General features: G+C 42.7%; 1 long non-coding RNA gene across 2 annotated transcripts in view; it reads left to right on the top strand.

Moving 5' to 3' along the window:
* LOC117034027 (uncharacterized) overlaps positions 1 to 24,279 on the top strand; it is a 329,606-nt gene that overhangs the window by 211,522 nt on the left and 93,805 nt on the right. The window lies entirely within an intron of this gene.

Genomic DNA, 24,279 nt, shown 5'->3' with positions numbered 1-24,279 from the left:
GCATTCCTATGCATGTTAAAAAATTGAATCCTCCTAGTTAAATATTTCTGTGTCTCTGTAAAGGTGTCTAATATGAGGGATCCCTGGTCCCGCTCCCCGTATAAGAACACAGGATATGGTGAGTGTGGGGACAGAGCCCCAGAGAGCAGTTTCCAGGCTCTCGGCCTCACATAGAAAGGTGCTGGATCAGGTAGTAGATGGTCATCAGCTGTGACTAGTTGGCCTTCGGCTCTTACCGGTTAGCCATTAGCCACAGATATAACTGCCGCGGCTAAACTAGCAAAGTGGTGGTGTTGTGGCATGGCGGAGTGTGGATTATGGATTGCAGGGAGGCAGACTGCAGCTAGCAAGTGAGGTTGGTTGGCAGACAAGTGGACGTTGGGTTGCGGATCATGTGGCTTATGCCTCCTGTGTCTCCAACCCAGCTGCCAGTGAGACTATAGTGGTATGACTCCCCTATCTATGGCTCCGTGGGTGTTCCTTTTTGGCCTCACCATATCCTGCGTTCTTATGTGGAAAGTGGGACTAGAGACCTCGCATGCCACCCCGTGTGACAGTGAGGCCAAAAGGGAACACCAATGGAGCCATAGATAGGGGAGTCATACCACTATAGTCTTGCTGTCGGCTGGATTGGAGACACAGGAAACAGTAGCCACAGGATCCGCAATCTGCCATCCACTTCTCTGCCAACCAACCCACCCCCTAACCTAGCCACGGCCGTTATGGTTAACTGGTTACTGCTAACTGGTTACTGCTGATGGCTATCAGCTATCACAGCTGATAGCCGTCTGCTACCCGAGCCAGAACCTTTCCACTGAGTTTGAGAGCCTGGAAACTGCTCTCTGGGACTCTGTCCCCACACTGGTTAACTGATTTTCTAAAGTTTAAAGCCAAGTTCTTCAGATTTTCTATAAGCGTTGTGGGGACAGAGCCCCAGAGAACAGTTTCCAGGCTCTCGGCCTCACGTGGAAAGGTGCTGGCTCAGGTAGTAGATGGCCGTCAGCTGTGGCTAGTTGGCCATCAGCTGTAACCCTTGAGCCATTGGCCACTAATATAAATGCTGTGGCTGTGCTGGGGAGTGAAGTTGAATGGAGTCGAGGAGAGTCGGTCGGTTGGCAGAAAAGCGGACAGCAGGTAGCATGTTGTGTGAATCCATCCTCCAGTGAGACCATAGTGGTATGACTCCCCTACCTATGGCTCCGTGGGTGTTCCTTTTTGGCCTAGCCATATCCTGCGTTCTTTTGTGGGGAGCGGGAGCAGAAACCCCGCAGGTCGCCCTGCCTGACCAGTGGCATAGCGAGCAAGGTGTGGTGTCGGCTGAAACTCTCCGGAATGTACTGGAGCAGTTTATACATATAAAAGCTCAGTTTCGTAAGCAGAGTATGGTGCCGGGCAAAACCTACCAAAGCATGGTGGAGCGGTTTGTGGGTGTGAGAGCCCAGCTTCCGGAGGCCCATGAGGAGTGACACCAGGAACGGGAGGTGCGGTCTGCCTGGGAGACACAAGCCTCCACCTGGCACACCACCCTCTTGGCCATGGACGGTGTTGCCTTCATTTTGGTGATCTGCTGCGGCCTTAGGCTCTGAGGGTTGTGGACATCTTACATGGAGGCCTCCACCCACTCAGACACCTGGCACAGTGAGCAAGATTCCGACCAGGTAGGAATGGAGTCTGACTCTGGGCAGGAGGACGTGTGGCCCCCACACAGTGTGTGGTGTCCGGTGGCCACTGTTCTCAGGAGTTGGACCCCCAAGTAGAGGTGGGAGGACATGGACGGCTCTCCGGCCAGCGTGGAGAGGTCCCTGTAGGCTCTGGCTGAGTGGTTGTCAGAGGAGGCAAAGGCTACAGCCGGCCGCGTGGGCTGGCTGTTCCTCACGGCCTTGAGTCTCAACACGGAAAATACGCTTAAGGAAATGGCCCAGGTGTTCCGGTTGGAAGTGCTGGAAGCTCGGGTCCGCCTGTTAGAAGAGGGGCCACACAGTGGAGACTCTGAGGCAGAGGCGGAGGAAGCGAGTGGAGACAATATAGCTCCCAACACCCAAGCCTGGCCAATCTTGAAGCAAAGAGTAAAACGTGAGCAACCTTTGGGCCCTGGGGGCGTTGCTGCAGGCAACCCAGCTGTGACTGAGTTCACAACCTACACCCCTTACACTCCCACTGAGTTACAGGAGCTGGGGAGGCGGTACAGACAGAGCCCTGGAAAGCCAGTCATGGCTTGGCTACTACGTTTATGGGATAAGGGAGCAGACAACATTCTCTGCTCCCCAGATGAGATGGAAAAGCTAGCCTTCGTGACAGTGCATCCGTCCCTGCAACAAAGGTTACAGAACTGCCATAGGTTGGCCCACAACCAGAGCAACCATTCTCTAATGGAGTGGCTCATTGCTGCAGTACACACAGTATGGGGACAGGCTGGCGAGCTGCCAGACACTGTGAGTCAATGGCAGGCATATACGGAACTTACTCAAATCATCCGTGAAATGGGTATGAGACGTGCTATTTTCAACCCTAATATGCAGGGGCCGGATGACGAGCTTTTTACAGCCAGCATGAGAGATCTGGTTTTGAATACTGCACCTGTGAGTGATTTTGGATCCTTGGTTACCATTCTTACACCCTATGTGGGGCGACGGATCCATGAAGTTACAACTGCCATGGCCACCCTAGGGGATGTTGAAAGCCAGAGGTGAAGGAACTAAAGACAGGAGGTCCGCGCAGTTGAGACCTGGAAGCCCAAATCAAAAGTAAAGGGACAAGGTCACGGGCCTCTGAGAGTAACAGGTGCACAGATGTGGCGTGATCTCGTGGCAGCAGGGGTGGATCGGAAGAAAATAGACCAACGACCCAATGCACTCCTGCTGGAACTTTGGAAACAGTTGTGTTCGGAACAGCAATTCTGGAGAAGCCTAAAGGAGAAGTCTGGGAAAGTGCGACCCTTGTCCCTCGGACTTCATGCAGCCGCTTGAGGCCTACTCCTTTCAGCTTGATTAGGGGTGGGGCCAAGTTATCCGGTCAGAGGGGCGAGCGGGGACCGGAGGCCCCATGTGGAACTATCCATACATTGATCCCCTTCTAATGTGCAGAGGGTTTTGGCCCTAGTGGACACTGGCGCAGACTGCAGTCTTGTTTATGGGAACCCAGAACTGTTCCCCCAACCAGCAATCTGCATTGATGGCTACGGGGCAAAGACTGTGACTGTGAAAGCTGTTTCCTTACCACTGGGTATAGGAAGGCTTCCCCCTCGTACCTACAAGGTTTATGTCTTCCCCGTTCCGGAGTATATTCTAGGGGTGGACATGCTACATGGCCTCAGCTTACAGACGACGGTAGGAGAGTTCCGTCTTGGGATCCGGGTGATGAAAGTGGTGACACGCAGGCATGCTCATGACCCTCCTCAAGTGTTGCCACAGCCCTGGTTCATGGTTACAGTGCGACAGTACTGCCTGCCAGGAGGGCAGGAGGAGATTGGTCGTAAAATATTGGAATTGGAGAAGGCACATATTGTGAGGCCAATGCACAGTCCCTTTAATTCCCCAGTATGGCCTGTCAAGAAGCCAGATGGGACCTGGCGAATGACTGTGGACTATAGGGAGTTAAATAAGGTGACGCCACCTTTGCAGGCTACAGTGCCTTTAATTCACTATTTAATGGATCGTCTGACTGTCCGCCTGGGGACATATCACTACATAGTGGACTTGGCGAATGCTTTTTTCTCCATTAACATTGCACCTGAGTGTCAAGAGCAGTTTGCTTTTACTTGGGATGGGTGGCAGTGGACTTTTCAAGTCCTTCCACAAGGATACTTGCACAGCCCTACTATCTGCCATGGGCTCGTGGCCCAGGATTTGGCACAGTGGGATTTCCCATCCTCTGTGGCCTTGTTTCATTATGTCGATGATATTTTATTAACATCAGATTCTCTTTCTGATTTAGAGCAAGCAGCTCCATCTCTTCTCCGCCACCTGAAGTCACGTGGCTGGGCAGTGAATGAGGAAAAGGTCTAAGGCCCTGGCTTATCCGTCAAGTTTTTGTGTGTTGTGTGGTCGGGTAAGACAAAGGTCATACCTGAGACGATCATTGATAAAATACTAGCCTTTCCCCGGCCAACCAAGTTCTCCCAACTGTAGAGGTATTTGGGTCTGCTAGGATATTGGCGGGTGTTTGTACCCCATTTAGCACAAATGGTAAGGCCCTTGTACAATATAATAAAAAAGGGGGCCTCATGGGATTGGACAGAGGCTATAGAGCAAGATTTCGTTGCCACAAAATGGGCAGTTCAGCAGGCACAGGCTCTGCAAGTAGTGGACCCTGGCCACCCATTTGAACTTGATGTTCACATAACCCAAGAGGGGTACGGATGGGGCCTCTGGCAACGGCAGGAGCATCTCCGGTTGCCAGTGGGATTTGGGTCCCAATTATGGAAGGGAGCGGAAGTCCGCTACTCTCTAATAGAGAAACAGCTGGCTGCTGTGTATGCAGCCCTAGTGGCCATAACAGGAATGGCACGGGTGTTGGTTCGAACAACCTGTCCCATGCAGGGGTGGGTCCGTACGTGGACCTAGGGACCCAAAACGGGGGTGGCACAGACCACCACCCTCATCAAGTGGGTGCCTACTTGGAGCAACGTAGCACCCTTAGTTCAAGCCCTTTGAGCACAGAGCTACAAAAGGTCCTTGGGCCTGTGGAGCTTGTAGCCCAGGCTGAGCCAAGCGCTCTGCCTAGAGGGGAGCACTTGGAGCCCTCGCCCTACAAAGAAGGACAGTACCCAGTACCTGAGGATGCCTGGTTTATCGATGGTTCTAGCCGAGGAGCTGCAGCTGTTTGGACGGCTATTGGTGTGCAGCCCAAAACAGACATCATTTGGTTTGATACTGGGACAGGCCAGAGTAGCCAGTGGGATGAATTACGGGCTGTGTGGATGGTAATCAGCCACGAGCCCGGGCCCCTAGTTATTTGTACTGACAGCTGGGCGGTGTTCCGAGGCCTAACGTTGTGGCTCCCTACATGGAAACACCAAAACTGGTTGGTAGGACACCGTCCACTGTGGGGTCAAGCCATGTGGCAGGACCTTTGGGACCTAGGGCAGAGAAAAGAGGTGACCCTAATGCATGTCACAGGTCACTCCCCCTTAGTATACCCAAGTAATGAGGAAGCAGATGCCCTAGCACATGTCTGATGGTTAGAACAGGCTCCTGCCACTGATGCGGCCCGTTGGCTGCATAGGAAATTGCAGCACACTGGAAGCCAAACCATGTGGCAGGTGAGCAGACGCTGGGGTCTGCCTTTGAAATGGCAGGAGATAGCAGATGCCTGCTATAACTGTGCCCTCTGTGCCCAGGACATCCCCCAAAGGTGGAGGCTCCCCTGGGAGACATAGCAGATTATGCAAAAGAGGATGCCCCTCACTCGCTGGCAAGTGGATTACATTGGACCCCTGCCTAAGGCCCGCAATGCGATATATGTGTTTACAGCAGTGGACACTGCTACAGGATTGATGTTTTCTTGGCTGTGTCCGGCTGCGGATCAGCGGCATACAGTGGTCGCTCTTACACGGCTGTGTACCCTCTATGGTCGCCCCCAAGTCATTGAAAGTGACAGGGGTACCTATTTTACGGGGAAGGAAGTGCAGCACGGGGCTGCCAGGATGGACGTGCAATGGTTGTTTCATGCTTCATATAACCCACAAGCAGCTGACATGATTGAACACTAATGGCCTTTTGAAGCAAGGTCTCCAGGTGTCAAAATAGCCTCCCACGATGGGTGACTGGGCCTCGCATCCATGGGACGTCCTGAGAGTCCTGAATGAAAGACCATGGAAGCGAGGGCCCGCACCAGTAGAAGCTCTGCTACATCGAATGGCTGCTCCCATTCAATTACAAGTTACCACCAGTGAGACTCTGTTAAAGTCAGGCTACGGCAGAAATGGAAACATTTTGCTGCCAGCACCCACATGTTTGAAAGCAGGGGAACGACAGCAATGGACTTGGCGCTGGCAGGTCAAAAGCCCCCACTGTCAATGGTTGGGCCTGATAGCCCCATGGGGGCCGGTTTGACTCATGATTTGCAAGTGACGCCAAGGGTGGTGGCTGAGTGGCCACCACAAGTGACTGTAGTATACGGAGGTCCTGATACCCGGATGATTTTGCAGGGAACCTATGTGCTTTCACTATGGCCTATTATGGGGTCCCCTGTTCTGTTACATGTTGAAACTATGCAAGGGACCCCAAACACTGCCATAAAGTTCTGGTACCACAAACCGGGAAAGGTGCCAGTGGCAGCGACCCTTCTTTCCCAGGATAAAAAGCTAGCATGTATCCTCCCAGATGGAAGGGATTTGCCATTGTTGGTTCCTAAGACTACTGTTTCTTTTTGTCCGTAGGTGCCAATAGGCTAATATGGCACAGGGACCCTCGCGGAAGACGCTTGTTGCGTAGGTTGTGAGGCGAGACTCTGTAGGGGTGGAGTGTGGGGACAGAGACCCAGAGAGCAGTTTCCAGGCTCTCGGCCTCAGGTGGAAAGGTGCTGGCTTGTGTAGTAGATGGCTGTCAGCTGTGGCTAGTTGGCTGTCAGCTGTAACCCTTGAGCCATTGGCCACTTATATAACTGCCGCGGCTGCACTGAGGAGTGGAATCGAGTGGAATCGAGGAGAGTTGGTCGGTTGGCAGAAAAGCGGACAGCAGGTCGCACATTGTGTGAATCCAGCCTCCAGTGAGACTATAGTGGTATGACTCCCCTACCTATGGCTCCGTGGGTGTTCCTTTTTGACCTAGCCAAATCCTGCATTCTTATGTGGGGAGTGGGACCAGAGACACCCTGCATGACAATATTTTCCATTGCAGAATCGTTCTTATGTGGGTATCGGAAGCGTTCTTATGTGGGTATTGGAAGCAGAGACCCCACAGGTCGCCCTGCATGAGAAGTATAATCCAAGTATCCAGGCATTCTGCAGTGGAAAATATTGTCATGCAGGGTGTCATGCGGTGTCTCTGGTCCCACTCCCCACATAAGAATGCAGGACATGGTGAGGCCAAAAATGAACACCCACAGAGCCATAGATAGGGGAGTCATACTACTATATTCTTGCTGGTGGCTAGGTTGGAAGCACAGGAAGCAGGAGCCACACGATCCACAACCCGCCATTCATTTGTCTCTGCCAACCAACCTCACTTGCTAACTGCAATCCGCCTCTCTGCAATCCGCAATCCACACTCCGCTCTTGCTAGCCCAGCCACCATCTTCTTGCTAGCCCCCATTTTCTGCTAGCGTAGCGAAAGCAGTTATATTAGTGGCCAATGGCTCACTGGTTACAGCTGATGGCCAACTAGCCACAGTTGATGGCCATCCAGTCACAGTTGATGGCCATTTACTACTCAAGTGAGCACTTTTCCATGTGAGGGCGGGAGCCTAGAAACTGCATTCCTGGCTCTGTCCCCACATATATATTTTACTAAGCATGCCAAAGACCAAAACACTGGCTGTTTTACTTTCTCAAATTCCATTGCCTTAATTTGTCTGTCAGGTAGCCTTACCACTACATAAGTGCATATGCAGCAGTATCTATTGCATAGCCTATGTCCTAAATTATACAGGTGGGATAGCCCCTCCTGAGGGCCCCATGACCTGATAATGTTTTGTCGGGTTTGTCGAAAGGGTATATTTGAGGCACATGCTATCCCCTCCGTTAGACATATTCACAAAGGAAAAAGCTAATTGTGTGGAGAGACCCAGGAGTGCAGTTTCCAGGCTCTCGACCTCACGTGGAAAGGTGTTGGTTCAGGTAGTAAATGGCCATCAACTGTGATTGGATGGCCATCAGCTGTAACCAGTGAGCCATTGGCCACTAATATATATGCCGTGGCTACACTAGCAGAAAAATGGGGGCTAGCAAGAAGATGGTAGCTGAGCTAGCAAGAGTGGATTGCAGTTAGCATGGCGGGTTTTGGACAGTGTGTCTCCTGTGTCTCCAACCCAGCTGCCAGCAAGAATATAGTGGTATGACTCCCCTACCTATGGCTCCATGGGTGTTCCTTTTTGGCTTCACCATATCCTGCGTTCTTAGGTGGGGAGTGGGACCAGAGACCCCACATGCCTCCCTGCCTGACACATGGTGCAGCGAGCAGGGTACGGTGCCGGCCAAATCTCCCCGAAGGGAGGTGGAGCAGTTTGTACATATGAACACTCAGTCTCAGGAAGACCAGGAGGAGCAGCTGCCGGAGAGCTGGACACCCGTGGAAGGGTGGGAAGATGTGGACGATTCTTCAACCAGCATAGGCCGAAGAAAGCGAAGGTCATTGTGGCCCTGTGGGCTGGGAAGGCTTGCTGAGGCCCTCCCCCCCAGGTTGGGGAGGACTTGAAGCCCTCGCCCTGTGGAGGGGGTACAGATTGTGAGGCTCACAGCCCTGACTGAGTCCAGGAAGTCTGGCTGTGCCCAGAGAGACTGGCAGTGCCCTGAGAGCCCTGGCTGTGCCTGGGGAGACTTGTGGTACCATAAGAAGCCCAGGAAGTCTGGCTGTGCCCAGAAGGACTGATCGTGCCCTGAGAAACCCTAGCTGTGTCCAGGATATTGCATTCACCTCTAGGCTCCTCGCACAGGGCCCCTTGTTGAAGACGCTTGTTGCATAAATTGTGAGGCGAGACCCTGTAGGGGTGGACTGTGGGGACAGACCCAGGAGTGCAGTTTCCTGGCTCTTGGCCTCACGTGGAAAGGTGCTGGCTCAGGTAGTAAATGGCCATCAACTGTGATTGGATGGCCATCAGTTGTGGCTAGTTGGTCGTCAACTGTAACCAGTGAGCCATTGGCCACTAACATAACTGCTGTGGCTACGCTAGCAGCAAATGGGAGCTAGCATGAAGATGGTGGCTGAGCTAGCAAGCGGTGGAGTGAGGGTTGAGGATTGTGCGGCTCCTGTTTCCTGTTTCTCCAACCCAGCCGCCAGTGAGACTACAATGGTATGACTCCTCTATGTTTGTCTCCGTGGGTGTTCCTTTTTGGCCTCACCATGTCCCGCGTTCTTATGTGGGGTGCAAGACCAGAGACCCCGCCTAACACCCCTCATGGCAGTGATATATAAAATAGAGAAAATAAGGGCTGGTAGTACTGCCAAGTGAAGGTATGTTGGAGCACAGAGATAAATAAGAATAATATAAACAAGTTCAATAAATGTAAGCACTAAGAAAATATGTAGTAAACAGTAGCAAGAATACTTAAAAGTTTGGGGAGATTTGGTTGGCTTTGTTGAGCTGTAACTGTCCATATCTTCCTGAAGTCCAATAAGTATTCTGTGGGGACAGAGCCAGGAGTGCAGTTTCCAGGCTCTTTGCCTCACGTGGAAAGTTGCTCACTTGGGTATTAAATGGCCATCAACTGTGATTGGATGGCCATCAGCTGTGGCTAGTTGACCATCAGCTGTAACCAGTGAGCCATTGGCCAATAATATAAAAGCTGTCGCTATGCTAGCAGAAAATGGGGGCAAGCAAGATGGTGGCTGAGATGGAAAGCGCGGACTGCAGTTAGCACAAAGGAGTGCGGGTTGCAGATTGCAGAGAAGTGGATGGCAGGTTGTAGATAGTGTGGCTTCTGTTTCCTGTGTCTCCAACCCAACCACTAGCGAAACTATAGTGGTATGACTCCCCTAACTATGGCTCCGTGGGTGTTCCTTTTTGGCCTGACCGTGTCCTGCGTTCCTATGTGGGGAGCGGGAGCTGAGAATCCACATGACACCCAGCATGACATATTCCCTCCTCCATCAGGGATTATATCCTGTGGAGAGAGTTTATTTTTATGATCCTTAATGGTGACTTTATAAGGAAGTTTACAAGGTTTGTTGTCAATTGGCAAATCGAGGATGTCTGGTGAGCAATTTAGATAGGAATGAGGTGACTCACAACCAAGTCTTTCCCTTTGATTTAAATGAAAACCTACAACATCCAGTGCCAATTGAGAAGAAGATTGTTGCTCTAGTAATTTTAGTCCCTTTTTTTAAAAAGTCCATTGAATCTTTCAATATTGCCTGAAGCAGTGGGATTATAAGGCAAATATCGCCATTGGATTTCTAAAAGTTGTGCCAATTTTTGCTCTGGAGGTAAAATGTGATCCTTGATCACTTTCAATAATCTTAGGTGGTCCATAGAAACACCATTGAAGAATTTCTCTTTGGGCTGCCTTTGATGTGGGTTTGTGACAGGCTAATGAAATTCCTATGCCAGAGAATTTATCCACCAAGGTGCATTCTTTTTTGGGGCGTACAAATGTGTTAATGGTCCAATAAAAACAATTTGACAAAGAAAATTAAAGTGTGCATAGATGTAGTATCAGGTGGTTCTTTATATTTATATCTGTCACTAAATATTTTGCAATCAAAACATGTAGAAATAATATGTTTAATGCGTTGCCATAGAATTTGTAAACCTCTTTTAGTCAGCTAATTATAATGGGAATGTGTTCCTTAATGCCTAAATGCCTATGTGGTCGTGTTTTGGGGTCTAAGGATTGTGTTTTGTCTGTTTCATTAGGAATCTTAAATGCTCCAGTTGTATCATAGTTCTGATATTTAATAGGACATTAAATTTGTCTCTTAGGGGTAGATAATGAATCCTTAGATTCTACCCTTATCTCTGATTCTTTGGTGAGAGAGTCTGCAATGTTATAGTATTCTTCTGGTGTTTCTCCCTTTCTATGTGTTGATACATGTGTAACTAAGATTTTAATCTGTTCATCCAATAAGCTTATTTCTTTCCAGTAATCCCTGGACCAGACTTCTCTGCCATCAATTTTGAAATCTGTCTTTTTCCATCTTTGGGACCAAATTGTAATTCCATTAGCTCCCAGGAGTCAGTAAAAATTCTGACCATAGGTTGCTTTTCTTGTACTGACTATCTCACTGCCAATACCACAGCTATGAGCTTTGCATGTTGAGCAGAACTTGTTCTTTGAGAACCACACCATCCTCTGGCCTGAAAGCTGCTGCTGTCCATGCAGTCATGCCCTTAGTTGCCAATGCTGAGCCATCTGTGAATCAGATGTTGTATAAGACAGGAGACCAGGATAAGCCCCATTTTCCTATTGAGACATGGATTTGCTCATCCCTCGGACCAAGGTCCGCAAGTCTATCTCTGCTTTGTGAATCTGCTCTGTGAGAAGACTAGGTTGCCCTTTCAGGGCAGTATCTCCGCCTTGTATATACCATTTCCAGGCTGGGAACCACTGGTCACAGTGGACGCTCATTGTTTCTTCTGGTGACAGCTTAGTCCATTGTAGGAGAGGTACTGTGGTTCGAACAGTGAGCTTGGTGTTGCCTGTGAGAGGCTCAGTTGATTTTAAAGCCTCATATAAGAGCCAGACGGATTGCTCAAATTTAATATATTTATTAGGAAAGTATGGAAATCTCTTGGTCCAGAAACCACATGGTTTGAACAGTCTGTCACCCTTTTTTTGGTCCATAGAAACCATGTGCCATGATCACCTGTCTGTACTAGTTCCAAGCGCAAGTCATAGCCTTGTGAAAGGTAATAATATAGTCTTTTAACTGCTGAAAAGCTTTTTCCTGTTCTGAATCCCCAAAAAATTTTCTGCCTTCCTAGTTATTTTGTACAATGGTGTCAGCAACACTCCCATATAAGGAATGTGTTGTCTCTGATAGCCAAACAATCCTATCAGCCTCTGAGCCTGTATCTTATCCTTGGGTGCTGTTAGAGCTTTAATTTTGTCAGTTGCTGAAAGTGGTGCTTGTCTGCCTTGTGAATTCCGTGTTATGCCTAAAAATTTAACAGTTGTTGCGGGACCTGAGGTCTTTTCCTCATTTATGGTCCATCCTTTTGATCTTAAGTCCTATATAGGCATAGGAGTTAATTGGGTTCCTATCATAATTATGTACAGTGATAGAAATTTATATGCTTTGGAGAGTGTACCTCCAAGCCCTTCAATATTGCAGGATGGGAATATTCCCAAATTTCTGCTATCTGTTTGATTCAGCAGAGTAACCTGTGAGCCTGTACCACCTGAGGGTGTGAAAAAATTTCTGTACATAGTTTTATATAAGGTCTATTATCCCCGGGTCGACCATGGATTTTGGCTATGTCAACCTGGGGGTTTACCTGTTTTTTGAAAAGAATTTCTGAGTATATTGTAACTGTGATTGTTGGTCATCTCTAGGAGTCCATCTAGGATTCCTGTTGCGAGGTCGTCTTAGGGGTTGTGTATTTCTCCTACACTTATTTTGAAAATCAGGGCTCCTGTAAGAATTACCCTGAAAATTGGAATTCCGCTGTGGATTCCCTGAAAAGGTATTTACCTGCTGATTTCTTGGAGTTCAATTTCTTGGAGACCATCTCCTGAACATATTAATAATGGTTCCTGGTTTTTGGAAAAATCTGCCATTCCAGAACCTGTTAAGTGTCTGCCTAGGATTGTCCTGTTTTCTGGTTTGTTGCTGTGGCATAAAGCCTCTGCTGGGATTCCTGATTTGTTCATTGAATGTAAATTTTGGAATGCCATGGAGTTCCTCTGCCAGTCTGAAGACCTTAATTATGTCTTCAATTATCTCTACCTGTGCTATTGAACTCATATATGACATTTTTAGGTGTGGTGGGTTTCCTCTGAGTGTGGTTTTCTTTATTGCATTTGAAGCAGTAACCTATATAGGAGTGTTAATATTTTTGTCATATGTCATTGCTGGAATTGCCAATTTTCTAATGACTTTGATGGCTTGGGCTGTGTCCTTCCAGTATAAACCATCCCCCAGGGAAGTTAGGTCCACTGTAGGATATGTGGCTCGCCAAGCCTTTGCAATCCAATCCCATAGTGTCAGTATCCTTGTTGGGTATGCCTGAGTTATGGCCAATAGCTGTGCATTCAACTGAGATTGCTCAGTGATAGCTGATATTTGTTCCTGTAAGCATGATAGTGTTTGCTCCTTTATCCCAAATATGAAGGAGCCATTCTGTATGTGCCAAATCTTTTTGTGAGAAATCAATACTCAAGGTTTGGAGTTCTGCTCTAGTGAATTCTCTTCCTTCCTCTAGGTATTGTAGTATTCCCTGTCCATGATTATAATCTTTAACCTGTTTTCTAGTTATTACTGGTCTAGCCTGGTAGACTTCCTCTGGGTCCCATGGGTTATCATAATCTCCTGGATTCTCTGGGTGCAGATCCCTTTGTTTCCATACATCGTCAGTTTTAAACCTAACCTTTAGGTTTTCTGCAGATCTGCTCAAAACATTCCTGGCCAATGTCTTTCCTTTATTCCTGTTCTCATCGACCTGCGAGAGGCTTTTAAGCAAAATCACAGGAATTTCCTGCATGGGTGCCCTCGACATTAATGAATTCACATTATTGGGATTTTTGAGGTCCATCAGTACATCCTCAAGGGTTTGTACGGGAAGCCGTTTCCTGACTTCTAGTCCGTCTCATAGAATGGGTCCTCCTTATTAAGTACAGTATTTGGATGTCTCCTAATACTAAGCTTCTTTTTTTAGGGATTTAGCTAGGGTCCACATCCTATGGAAGAGAGAGAGACAGAGAGAAAGAGAGAGAGAAGGAAATATCTAAAAGAAACAGAAAATAAGCTATAGAAGTTTGGATGCAAGAGAATATAAGCAATTAGTTTTCCAAACCAAAAATTTGCATTTCACAGTTCCAGCTATTAATAAATTCTGTCTCAATTTTTCCCTCACACAATTCAGCTCTTTCATATATTATTTTCGCTATCCAATGTGCCGTATGTTGTTACCCACTATCGCTGAGCACCAGATGGATTTTAAGAAAACATTTTTCTTCCTCTATTTTTTTTTTTTTAAAGAAGGGAAGAGCTCAAAGTGGCCCAGGTGGGAATCAAACCAACTGCCTGGGGGCTACCAGCAGTAATCACTAACCAACTGAGCTAAATGGCCTCTGGGAAAGTTTTGTTCTTAAAGGGACAGTACTGATAACAGCAGATTGCACCAATTTACAGCGAATGACACCAATTTATGGCAGACTACACTGATTTATGGCGGCGTGGGTGTCAGCTGTGAAGTTGGCAGGGAAGTGAAAGTTCCGACCACGCTAATTTAAAGTCCACTATGCCAATGCGAATGCCAACTACGCCAATTTAATGTCGCGAGTGCCTGTAAGGCAGTCGTCACACTTCAATCTCCTGAAAGTCAAGGGGACATTAACCCATCAGCAGGGCCTTATGTCCCTGGGTGGTACTCGTGAGGTGAGTGGGGAACAAAGTCCCAGCACACAGGTTCAGATAGAGTAACACAGCTTTATTTGAGAACCAATGTCCCTCCAGAGACCAATGCTCTCGTAAGCACAGAAGGTTATACAGAATAGAATAGAATTTAATAACAAACCAAGACCTAGAGTCAATTGAAGTGGTGAAGGTTCCTGGCCTGGGAGAGATGTCTGGGCCCACGGCAGGTCTGAGGCAAGCTGATCTTGCAAGGAAGAACTTTGTAGAGTCCCAGAGTATCATGGGTTGCCACTTGCTGTCAGATAGTGTCTGGCTCAGAGCCTTGCGAGGGTCTTAGCTGAGCACCCAGTCAGACTGCTCACAGCATTGCTCTGGAGTTCTGCTTTTATCCTCTTTTCCTTGGACTTGTTTATCTCTTAGGTGATAACCAGATGTTGTTTGTCAGGAGTTTTGTACCTCTTAGATGATAACCAGTTGTTGTTTGCCAGGATTTTTTTTTTTTTTTTTTTTACGTCTTAGATGATAACCAGAAGTTGCTTGGTAAATGTGTTTATCAATCAATTTTGTTATGCTCAGTTTCACACAAAAAAATATTTTTGAGTCTTATCAGTCTCAAACAAATGTGACCATAGCTCTGTCCCTACTAGTAAACAACTGTTTTGTAAACCTCAATCCAACATGTATAATACATTTTATATGGTCTATACACACACTCCCTGACTTCAGCTTATACTACAGGGCAACAATAAAGCAGTATGGTATTGGCAGACAAAAAGACACACAGACCAATGGAATTGAATTGAGAACCCAGAAATAAACCCATATACATATGGACAGATAATTTTTAACAAAGAAACCAAAAACATTCAATGGAGAAAAGACAGCCTCTTCAATAAATGGTGCTGGCAGAATTGAAAAGCCACGTGGAAAAGAATGAAACTAGACTGCTATCAGTCACCATGTAGCAAAATTAACTCAAAATGGATCAAAGACCTAAACATAAGACCTGAAACAATAAACTGCATATAGAAGAAAACATATATACTAAACTTATGGATTTGGGGTTCAAAGAGCATTTTACGAATTTGACTCTATAAAGGCAAGGGAAGTAAAAGCTAAAATAAATGAATGGAACTATATGAAACTAAAAAGCTTCTTCACAGCAAAAGAAATCATAGACAAAATAAAGAGGCAACCAACCAAATGGGAGAAGATTTTTGCAAAGAGCGCCTCTGATAAGGGGCTAATATCCATAATATATAAGAAACTCATACAATTCAACAACAGCAAAAAAAAGAAAAAATTAATTAAAAAATGGTCAGAGGACCTGAATAGACATTTCTCCAAAGAAGATACACAAATGGCCAATAGACATATGAAAAATTGTTCAACACCACTAGTCATCAGAGAAAAGCAAATTAAAACCAAAATGAGATATCACCTCACACCAGTTAGAATGGCTATCATCAACAAGACAAATAATAACAAATGTTGGAGAGGCTGTGGAGAAAAGGAACCCTCATACATTGTTGGTGGAAATGCAGATTGGTGCAGCAGATATGGAAGGCAGTGTAGAGATTCCTCAAAAAATTAAGAATAGAATTACCATATGACCCAGCAATCCCTCGCGTGGGTATGTACCCCAAAAATCTGAAAACATTTATACATAAAGATATATGTGCTCCAATGTTCATTGCAGCTTTATTTATGGTGATCAAAACAGGGAAACAACCAAAGTGTCCTTCGATAGGTGATTGGATAAAGAAGTTGCGTAGTATGTACAGAATGGAATACTATTCTGCCATAAGAAAAAATGAAATAGTACCATTTGCAACAGTATGGTTGGATCTTGAAATTATTATGCAGAGCGAAATAAGTCAGACAGAAAAAGTTGAGAACCATGTGATTTCACTGATATGTGGTATATAAAACTGAAAACAACAAAAGAACAAGACAAACAAATGAAGAAAAAAACTCATAGACACAGACAATAGTTTAGTGGTTACCAGAGAGTAAGGGGGGAGGAGAGTGGTAGATGAGGGTAAAGGGGATCAAATATATGGTGATGGAAAGAGAGCTGAGTGGTGAAACACACAATGTGATATATAGATGATGTATTACACAATTGTACACCTGAAATCTATGTAACTTTTCTAACAATTGTCACCCCAATAAACCATTTTTTTTCTTTTAAAGAAGCTTAAATATAATAAACAAAGTCAGTGATGAGAGCAAACAGTATGGACAGCTATTTCAAACTAGAATGTATAGGAAGACCATTCTCGAGGAGGTGGTGTTTAAATAGCCTACATTGTCGAGTAGGATTTTTTTAAAGGCCAACATAAAGGAAATAGGTGTTTTTCTAAGGTTTTGTAGAGTATATTTAAATGCTGATAGTTGTGGGTTAATATCATGGTATCTTTCAGAGAAAATAATATAAAATAATGTACTTGAATTGCTGAGAACATGTGAAGTTTTTCTTGCACCTATTATGACAGTTATAATTGAACCAGTGGCAGTGAGTAAATCATCCATGTTAATCAGATATGCATCACTGATTAGAGAAGAGGGAGAATGGAATGCTGGAAATTACCATCATCTATTGACAGGGTACAGGAAGAGGAACTTTCAGGTGAGACTTAGAATGTTAGATGGGATAAGAAAGAGAATGGCAGTGTTTACTAAGGAGGGATGGGTGAGGTATAGACTGTTACAAAGAGATTAGGCAAGAAAAGGAAATGCATTTGTCCACTGGGTTTGATAAATAGGCTCCCCTGACCTATGGAAAAGCTGTATCAGTGGAATTTGGGGGAAATTTAATTAGTAAGTTGTTGACAACAATTTCAAGTAAACTTGCTTTGGTGGAAAAGAGAGAGAGAATGATAGTTAAGGGGACTGAATGTGTGGTAGAATGTATTCTAGTTTTTACTTTTTAAAAATAAGAAACACTAAGGTATTTGCATGTGCTTAAGGAGAGAAAATAGTTGAAAATTTAAATTAAACATGGCAGAAAAAGAGGGAAATTGCATAACTTATGGAATACGGTTCCTGGAAGAACTGAAACTCAGAGCATACATGGAGGGGTTCACTTTAGACAGGAAACTAGAATGATCACAACTTACTATTAAAAAGAGTCCAGTTTTGATCATATTCTTTCAGTAGTTTTAAGAGTAATTTCAATCTCCTTTCATGTTCTTTGCAGTGAAACAATGATCAAAGAAAAAGAAACAATGGCATTGATTTGATCTTGAATCTGTTGTTTTCTGTGATCCCAGCAAAGAAAGAGCTCCACATATCCAATTATGTCAATGCAGTAGTCATCTTGGATATTAATATTTCTATGAGGTGCAGGTTTGCTCTTCTGCCTGGCTGCATGCTGCAGTATGAGGAAAGCCAACACTTTTCAAAGTACTAAACCTGTCAAGAAACAGTATCAAAAGTGACTGGATCTTATTCATGATTATTAATTCTACTTACCAAGATTCTGTCCTCAAAGCTTTCTGAATTAAGTCTGATTTTATGTTATTCTATGTGTATTAATATTTGAATTTGATTCTGTTTCAAAATCCTGACAGTTCTTAAATAGCATTCCATTATGTGGTAATAAATAAATTGAAGAATCAAAAATTTAAAAGATCACATAAAATAATAAAACTAAATTGTTATCTTCTTTTAATTTCATTTTTGTTTTGGTCAACACTTATATTTGAATTGATATCTTAGCTCTATTTTTGTATTTACCAACAGGGATACTTGTTCATAGCTACCACTAATAGGCAACAGATATTAAAATGATCAATAGGAAGCAAGAACTATTTTATTGTCTTTTATATGTCTGTTAATGACTATATGAAGTCTGACAATTAAGTTCGTGAACTCATTCTAGAAAAAGTGCTACACACTTCATTGCTGAATATCACTACAGTTACCTTTGAAGTACTCCCCTTGGAAAGCTATGCACTGATGCCAGCACCTAGTCCACCCTTCAAAGCAATTTTAGAACTCTTTTTGTGGAAGAGCCATTAGAGTGGTCGTCGTATTACACTTGATGTCCTGAATGTCATCAAAATGTCTTCCTTTCAATATTTTCTTTATCTTAGAGTAAAGAAAGAAGTCATTGGGGGCCAGATCAGGTGAGTAGGGAGAGTGTTCCAATACAGTTATTTGTTTACTGGCTAAAAACTCCCTCACAAACTGTGCCATGGGAGCTGGTGCATTGTCATGATGCAAGAGCCATGAATTGTTGACAAAAAGCTCAGGTCATCTAACTTTTTCATGTAGCCTTTTCAGCACTTCCAAATAGTAAATTTGGTTAACTATTTGTCCAGTTGGTGCAAATTCAGAGTGAATAATCCCTCTGATATATAAAAAAAAAAGGTTATCAACATCATTAAAATATGTTCGCAAACTTAATTGTCAGACTTCGTACATTTTTCTCATTAGTTAAACTTTACATAGTCTTTCAGAATTTTCTTTGTCTTTGTTTATAATGCTCCTGTTTAGACAATAGAAAAATATAAAATGAAATATGGAACACTTGTAAAAGAGATTCTTTATATTCTATTAAAATTAGGACTATCTCAAAATCACTAATTATCTCTTATTGTGAGATGCAATAACAATTTTTGAGATGTTATAGAAATAGTTTTTCTAAATAATTTGATTAAAAAATAATTTTTTCAACCATAGATTCCACCACTGTTGTCAATCTTTATTTCTTTCATAACTTTATCACTATTTGATACCTTTCTTGACTTGTTCTGCTGAGATTAGGAGTCTTTGGAGTTATTGTAACCTCCTTTTGCTTTATAATATACATATTCTGTTAGGATTACTTCATAAACTTTATACAATTTTAGCTAATCTCCCTGTCTCTTCTCTCATTTTCCTTGTCTGTTTTCCCTGTTTTCCCTTTTCACAATTTCTCTCATTAAACCTCACATCAAAATTTCCATTTGCTTAGTAGAGCATTTGTTTGCTATTTGTTGAATATTATTTTAGGCCTGAGCTGTGAGGGGCACAAAGATGAATAGGGATTATCCCTGTGCTCAAGGAGCTCATATTAAATGGACCTATAAATCAATAAGTCAAGTCCCATGGTGACTGACATGCTGGTGTGAGGTTGGGGCACAGAGGAAGTTGTGGTCAGTGCTACCTACGTGAATAAGAGCTTCTTTAGAACTGATGCTTTTGAACCATCTGTTGAACGAGAGTAGGTTTTCACCAAGAAGAAAGGGTTACAAAGCATTTGGGACCCCGCAATATTTTGGGGAAGGGATATGTGGAGAACAATCTAAAATACAACACATACAGAAAAATAACTGCTTCAAATTGACCAGGGTGGACCCTCCAGTATACTCTAAGAAATAAAAATCTTACCTCCTACACAGTATTAATGTGCTGTATTTAGAAATCCTCCCAGGCAGTGTGGATGATGAAGAGTATTAGAATGAGAATGAAAGTGAAAAGTTGAGTTTGAAGGCCATCACAGTAGTATAATAAGAGAGTAAAAGTGGAGCATAGTGTAAGACAACATTTTTAATCTGCTCACTTATTTTCATTATAGTGCAAATGACAAGATCTGAGTCACTCCATCTCACTGTACTAATTACATCTGCTCCCACTGCCTATAGTCAATTCCCCCTTGTCCATTCAGCAAATGTTTATATTATGATTACTGCGTTTCATGAATTAGTGTAAGTGTGGAAACGTGGCAGCAAACAAAGCAAAGACTTTGTACATACGGAGTTTATCTTTTGGTGGGAGAGGACAGTAACTACTATTAGGCTGGTGCAAAAGTAATTGCGGTTTAAAAGGTTAAAAATAATTGCAAAAACTGCAATTACTTTTGCACCAACCTAATAGTTAATATATAAATAGTATGTTAGAAGGCAATTCATATTACTGAGAATAAAGAAAGCAGAGTGAGAGAGATAGAGTGACAATGGGTTTTTTTACATGGGGTGGTCAGGGAGGACCTCAATGATAATGTCATAGCTGACATTGGAAGGGAAAAAACAGAGTAAAGATTTCTGTAGACTGAGACTCAATGCCTTCCAAAACATCCAGATTGGAATGATGAGTCAAAACAAACAGAAGAACAAAACTTATCACCAGTGAGGAAAGATAAAGCCAAGAGAAGGGAATCTTCCAAAAGTCAGATGAAGTGCATTTCCAAAAGAGAAAAAGAATGATCAGTTTATTATTATTTTTCTGTATCAGTTTTCTATATTAATTTTGCTGCATATATATGATCACAATCTTAATGGCTTAATGCAAAATACAATTATTATCTCACATTGTCCATGGACAGTGTCCATGGGACATGTTAGCTGAGTTGTCTGTTTCAGGGACCTACAAGGCTAGAATCAAGGTGTTGGCCAGATTGCATTCCTATCCAGAGTTCCACTGGAGAAAAATCTGCTTCCAAATTCACTCAAGTTGTTAGCTGAATTCATTTTCTTGCAGCTATATGACTGAGAGTCTCAGTTTTTTGCTGGGTATAATTTGGAGGTCACCCAAACTTTCTTACCACATGGCCTTCTCCAACATGGACTTTCACTTCGACAAGCCTGCAAGGAGACCCTCTATCTTCAATGTGCTTAAGATGGAGTCTTATAAATGCAGCATAATCATGGGAGTGACATCCCATTACCTTTGGCCTATTTTATTGGCTAGCAGCAAGTCACAGATACTAACTGCTTTCAAAGAAAGGGGTTTGCACAAAGATATTAGTATCCAAAGGTATGGATCATCTTCATAGACCTATGAGGGGTCATCTCCAGGTCTGTTGGCACATATGTTAAATTTTGTTGATAGGTTAGATAAGATGAGGATTGAGAATGGATCATTAAATTTATCAATGATAGAGTTAAAATCATTGTTCAAGAGATATGAGAGAAATTATGTAAAACACAAATCAAATCACTTTTAAGTATCTGCTTTTAAAACCTATCCATTTCCTAGAGAATAAAGATCTGTTATTTGACTTGGTCTTTGAAGAAGCCTTTTCAGAAGCCCTGCTTTTCTAATAGATTCCAAACTCTCCCTTTGAGTCTCATCTCTCTTCCCCTTCAAAATCTTCTATGTACATCCTATATCCCAGGTGAATGACGTTTCACCATTCCCTGAATACATCTAGTTACCTTATATCACCCAGACTTTGCTTAGTGTGTGCTTTTCTCTCTAATTTTCTTTCCTCTTTTCTTATTGGAAAAATACAACTAATTTCTTAATGATCAGTTTAAACATCACTTCCTTTGTGAAGCCTGCCTCAACTCACCCAGGAAACATTGTTCATCGGTTTGTACTCCTTAGATATTTTTTTCATTCACTCACAGACATTTGAGTGTTTACAATAATAATTTCTATTTAGAATAAAAAGAGGCATGGACCTTTCATTTATGGACTGGTCTTCTCTATTTTTGTCTTTTTTTTTTTATATATATATATCTACATCAGATACAGTTGACCTCTGCCATTTTGACTTCGTAACATTGAAACACTCTTATTTGCTGGAGGAATGTGCAATGGATGGTAGTCAGTGTGTTATCTCAAGTTATGGATACCAAGAAGTGCAAAAGTGTTCCCTCCCAGCTTCTCAAAGTCACAGCATCCTAATATGGCCTAGACTCTGCACATACGGTACTCCTTTCTATGATTCTGCATCTAGAATGAGTGACAAAGATGAAAGGAAAGTTGGAATTATTTATGAATGCTGAGGCATAAGTAAAAATTTAGCAGTACAGCATGTAATAGACGGGAGTGATGGTGCTGTGGCAGACTGGATCAGAGTTAGTGACAGTGACCTTGTTTTGTGTTGACTCCTTAGGAAAATATCATTGTGTCAAGATGCCAGTCAGGCCTCACCTCCCAGGATATAGTCAGTTTTCTGGGTCCCATTCTCCAGCCTTTCTTTTAATTATAGAATCAAGTCAATATTCTTCCAATAAATACATTTTCTGCTTAAGTTAATTTCTGTTGTGTAAAACTAAGAAGTCTATCTGATAGAAAAATAATTTATAGATTCTGGTAACTTGTTTTTTAGAAACTAAAAATACTATTGTTTTGATCACCTTATTCAACATTCCAGGAATAAGGAATAAGGGCATCAGGGCAACACACACACACACACACACACACACACACACACACACACACACACACAAATTAATATATGTATTTTTTCAGGAAATATGTATTTCCTGGAAATATGTATTGAATAAAGAAAGCATTGAAAATTTCTGTCCAGGAAAGCAGCAATTGAAATAAGTCAGAATGATTCCAATGAAAATACAAAAATTCTAATGGAAAATATTTCTTGAAGAACTCATACACCATCTTTGCCTCAGTGGGTATGCAGCAGATATTTGCTGGTGGGTGCTGTATGCAACCATTTGTGATTTTCTTTTTTGCTAATAAATTAGCCATCTATTTTAAACAGAAAAACCCTAACCTACTTCGATAAAAAGTTGGGATTCATAAATGTGGTTATGGATATTGCAGATTTTTATGAGTAATCAAAATAATGAACTATGTTTGGCTGACACAAAATACATCATACTGACTTTTTAAATTTAAAAATTTTGTTTTCTATGATAAAATTACTAAAATAGACTCTGAAAATTTAGAAGTGACAGAAAAAAGTGGAAAATAAAATAAAATATACTTGTAATCATGCTAGGTACAAATGCTGTTATTTTGATGAGTGCATTTCTAGAATTTTTTCTATATGATTGTGCATATTTTCATCTATCTGAAAGGATCTACACTCATACTCTAAGTGACAATATTGAGATCTAATGAACATCTTACTTAGTAGCCTATTTTTGATGTTGTATTAGTCTGTTCAGGCTTCCATAACAAAATACCACAGACTGGGTGGCTTAAACAACAGAAATTTAGTTTCTCACACTTCCAGACACTGAGATTTCCAAGATCAAGGATGATTTATTTAGTTGATTTAATTTTTGGTAAGAACCCCCTTACTGGCTTGCAGACAGTATTTTTTTTCTTAGTTGAAGTATAATTGGCATACAATATTATATTAGTTTCAGTTGTACAACACAGTGAGTCAACATTTATAGACCTTGTGATGTGATCACCACATTAAGTCTTGTAACCATCTGTCACCATACAAAGTTATCTCAATATTATTAATAATATTTGCTTTCACCTTTTTTACCCATCTGCCAACCCCTCTGACAACTATCAGTCTGTTTTCTGTTTTCATGAGTCTGTTTTTGTTATCTTTATTTGTGTGTGTATTTTGGATTCCACATATAAGAGAAATCATGCTGTATTTGCCTTTCTCTGTATGACTAATTTCACTTAACATAATACCCTCTAAGTTGATCTATGTTGTTACAAATGGCAACATTTCATTATTTTTTATTGCTCAGTAATACTCCATTGTATATATGTGCCACATCTTTTTTATCCATTTATCTATTGATGGACACCTTAGGTTTCTTCCATATTCTGGCTATTGTAAATAATGCTGCAGTGAACATAAAGACATATGTTTCTTTTTTGAATTCATGTTTTCATTTTCTTCAGATAAATACCCAGAGTGGAATTGCTGAGTCTTATGGAAGTTCTATTTTTAGTTTTTTGAGGAACCTGCATACTGTTTTCCATAGTGCCTGCACTAATTTACAGTCCCATCAATAGTGCAAGAAGGTTACCTTTTCTACACATATTCACCAACACTTGTTATTTGTTGACTTTTTGATAATAGCCATTCTGACAGATGTGAAATAGTATCTCATTGTGATTTTGATTTGGATTTCTCTTGTGTTTAGTGATGTTGAGCACCTTTTCTTGTCCATTGGCCATCTGTATGTCATCTTTGGAAAAATGTCTCTTCATATCCTCTGCTCATTTATTGATCAGATTATTTATTTCTCTGTCATTGAATGGTGTGAGTTCCTTATATATTTTGGATACAAACCTCTTACCAAATATATCATTTGTGAATATCGTCTCCTGTTCAGTAGGTTGTTGTTTTGTTTTGTTGTTGGTTCCTTTGCTGTGCAAAAACTTTTTATTAATAGTTTGATGTAGTCTCATTTGATTACTTTTACTTTTGTTTTTCTTGCTTGAG

This window comes from Rhinolophus ferrumequinum, chromosome 14, assembly GCF_004115265.2.
Source record: "Rhinolophus ferrumequinum isolate MPI-CBG mRhiFer1 chromosome 14, mRhiFer1_v1.p, whole genome shotgun sequence".
Lineage (NCBI taxonomy): Eukaryota > Metazoa > Chordata > Mammalia > Chiroptera > Rhinolophidae > Rhinolophus > Rhinolophus ferrumequinum.
This window is presented reverse-complemented; position numbering and strand designations above follow the sequence as displayed.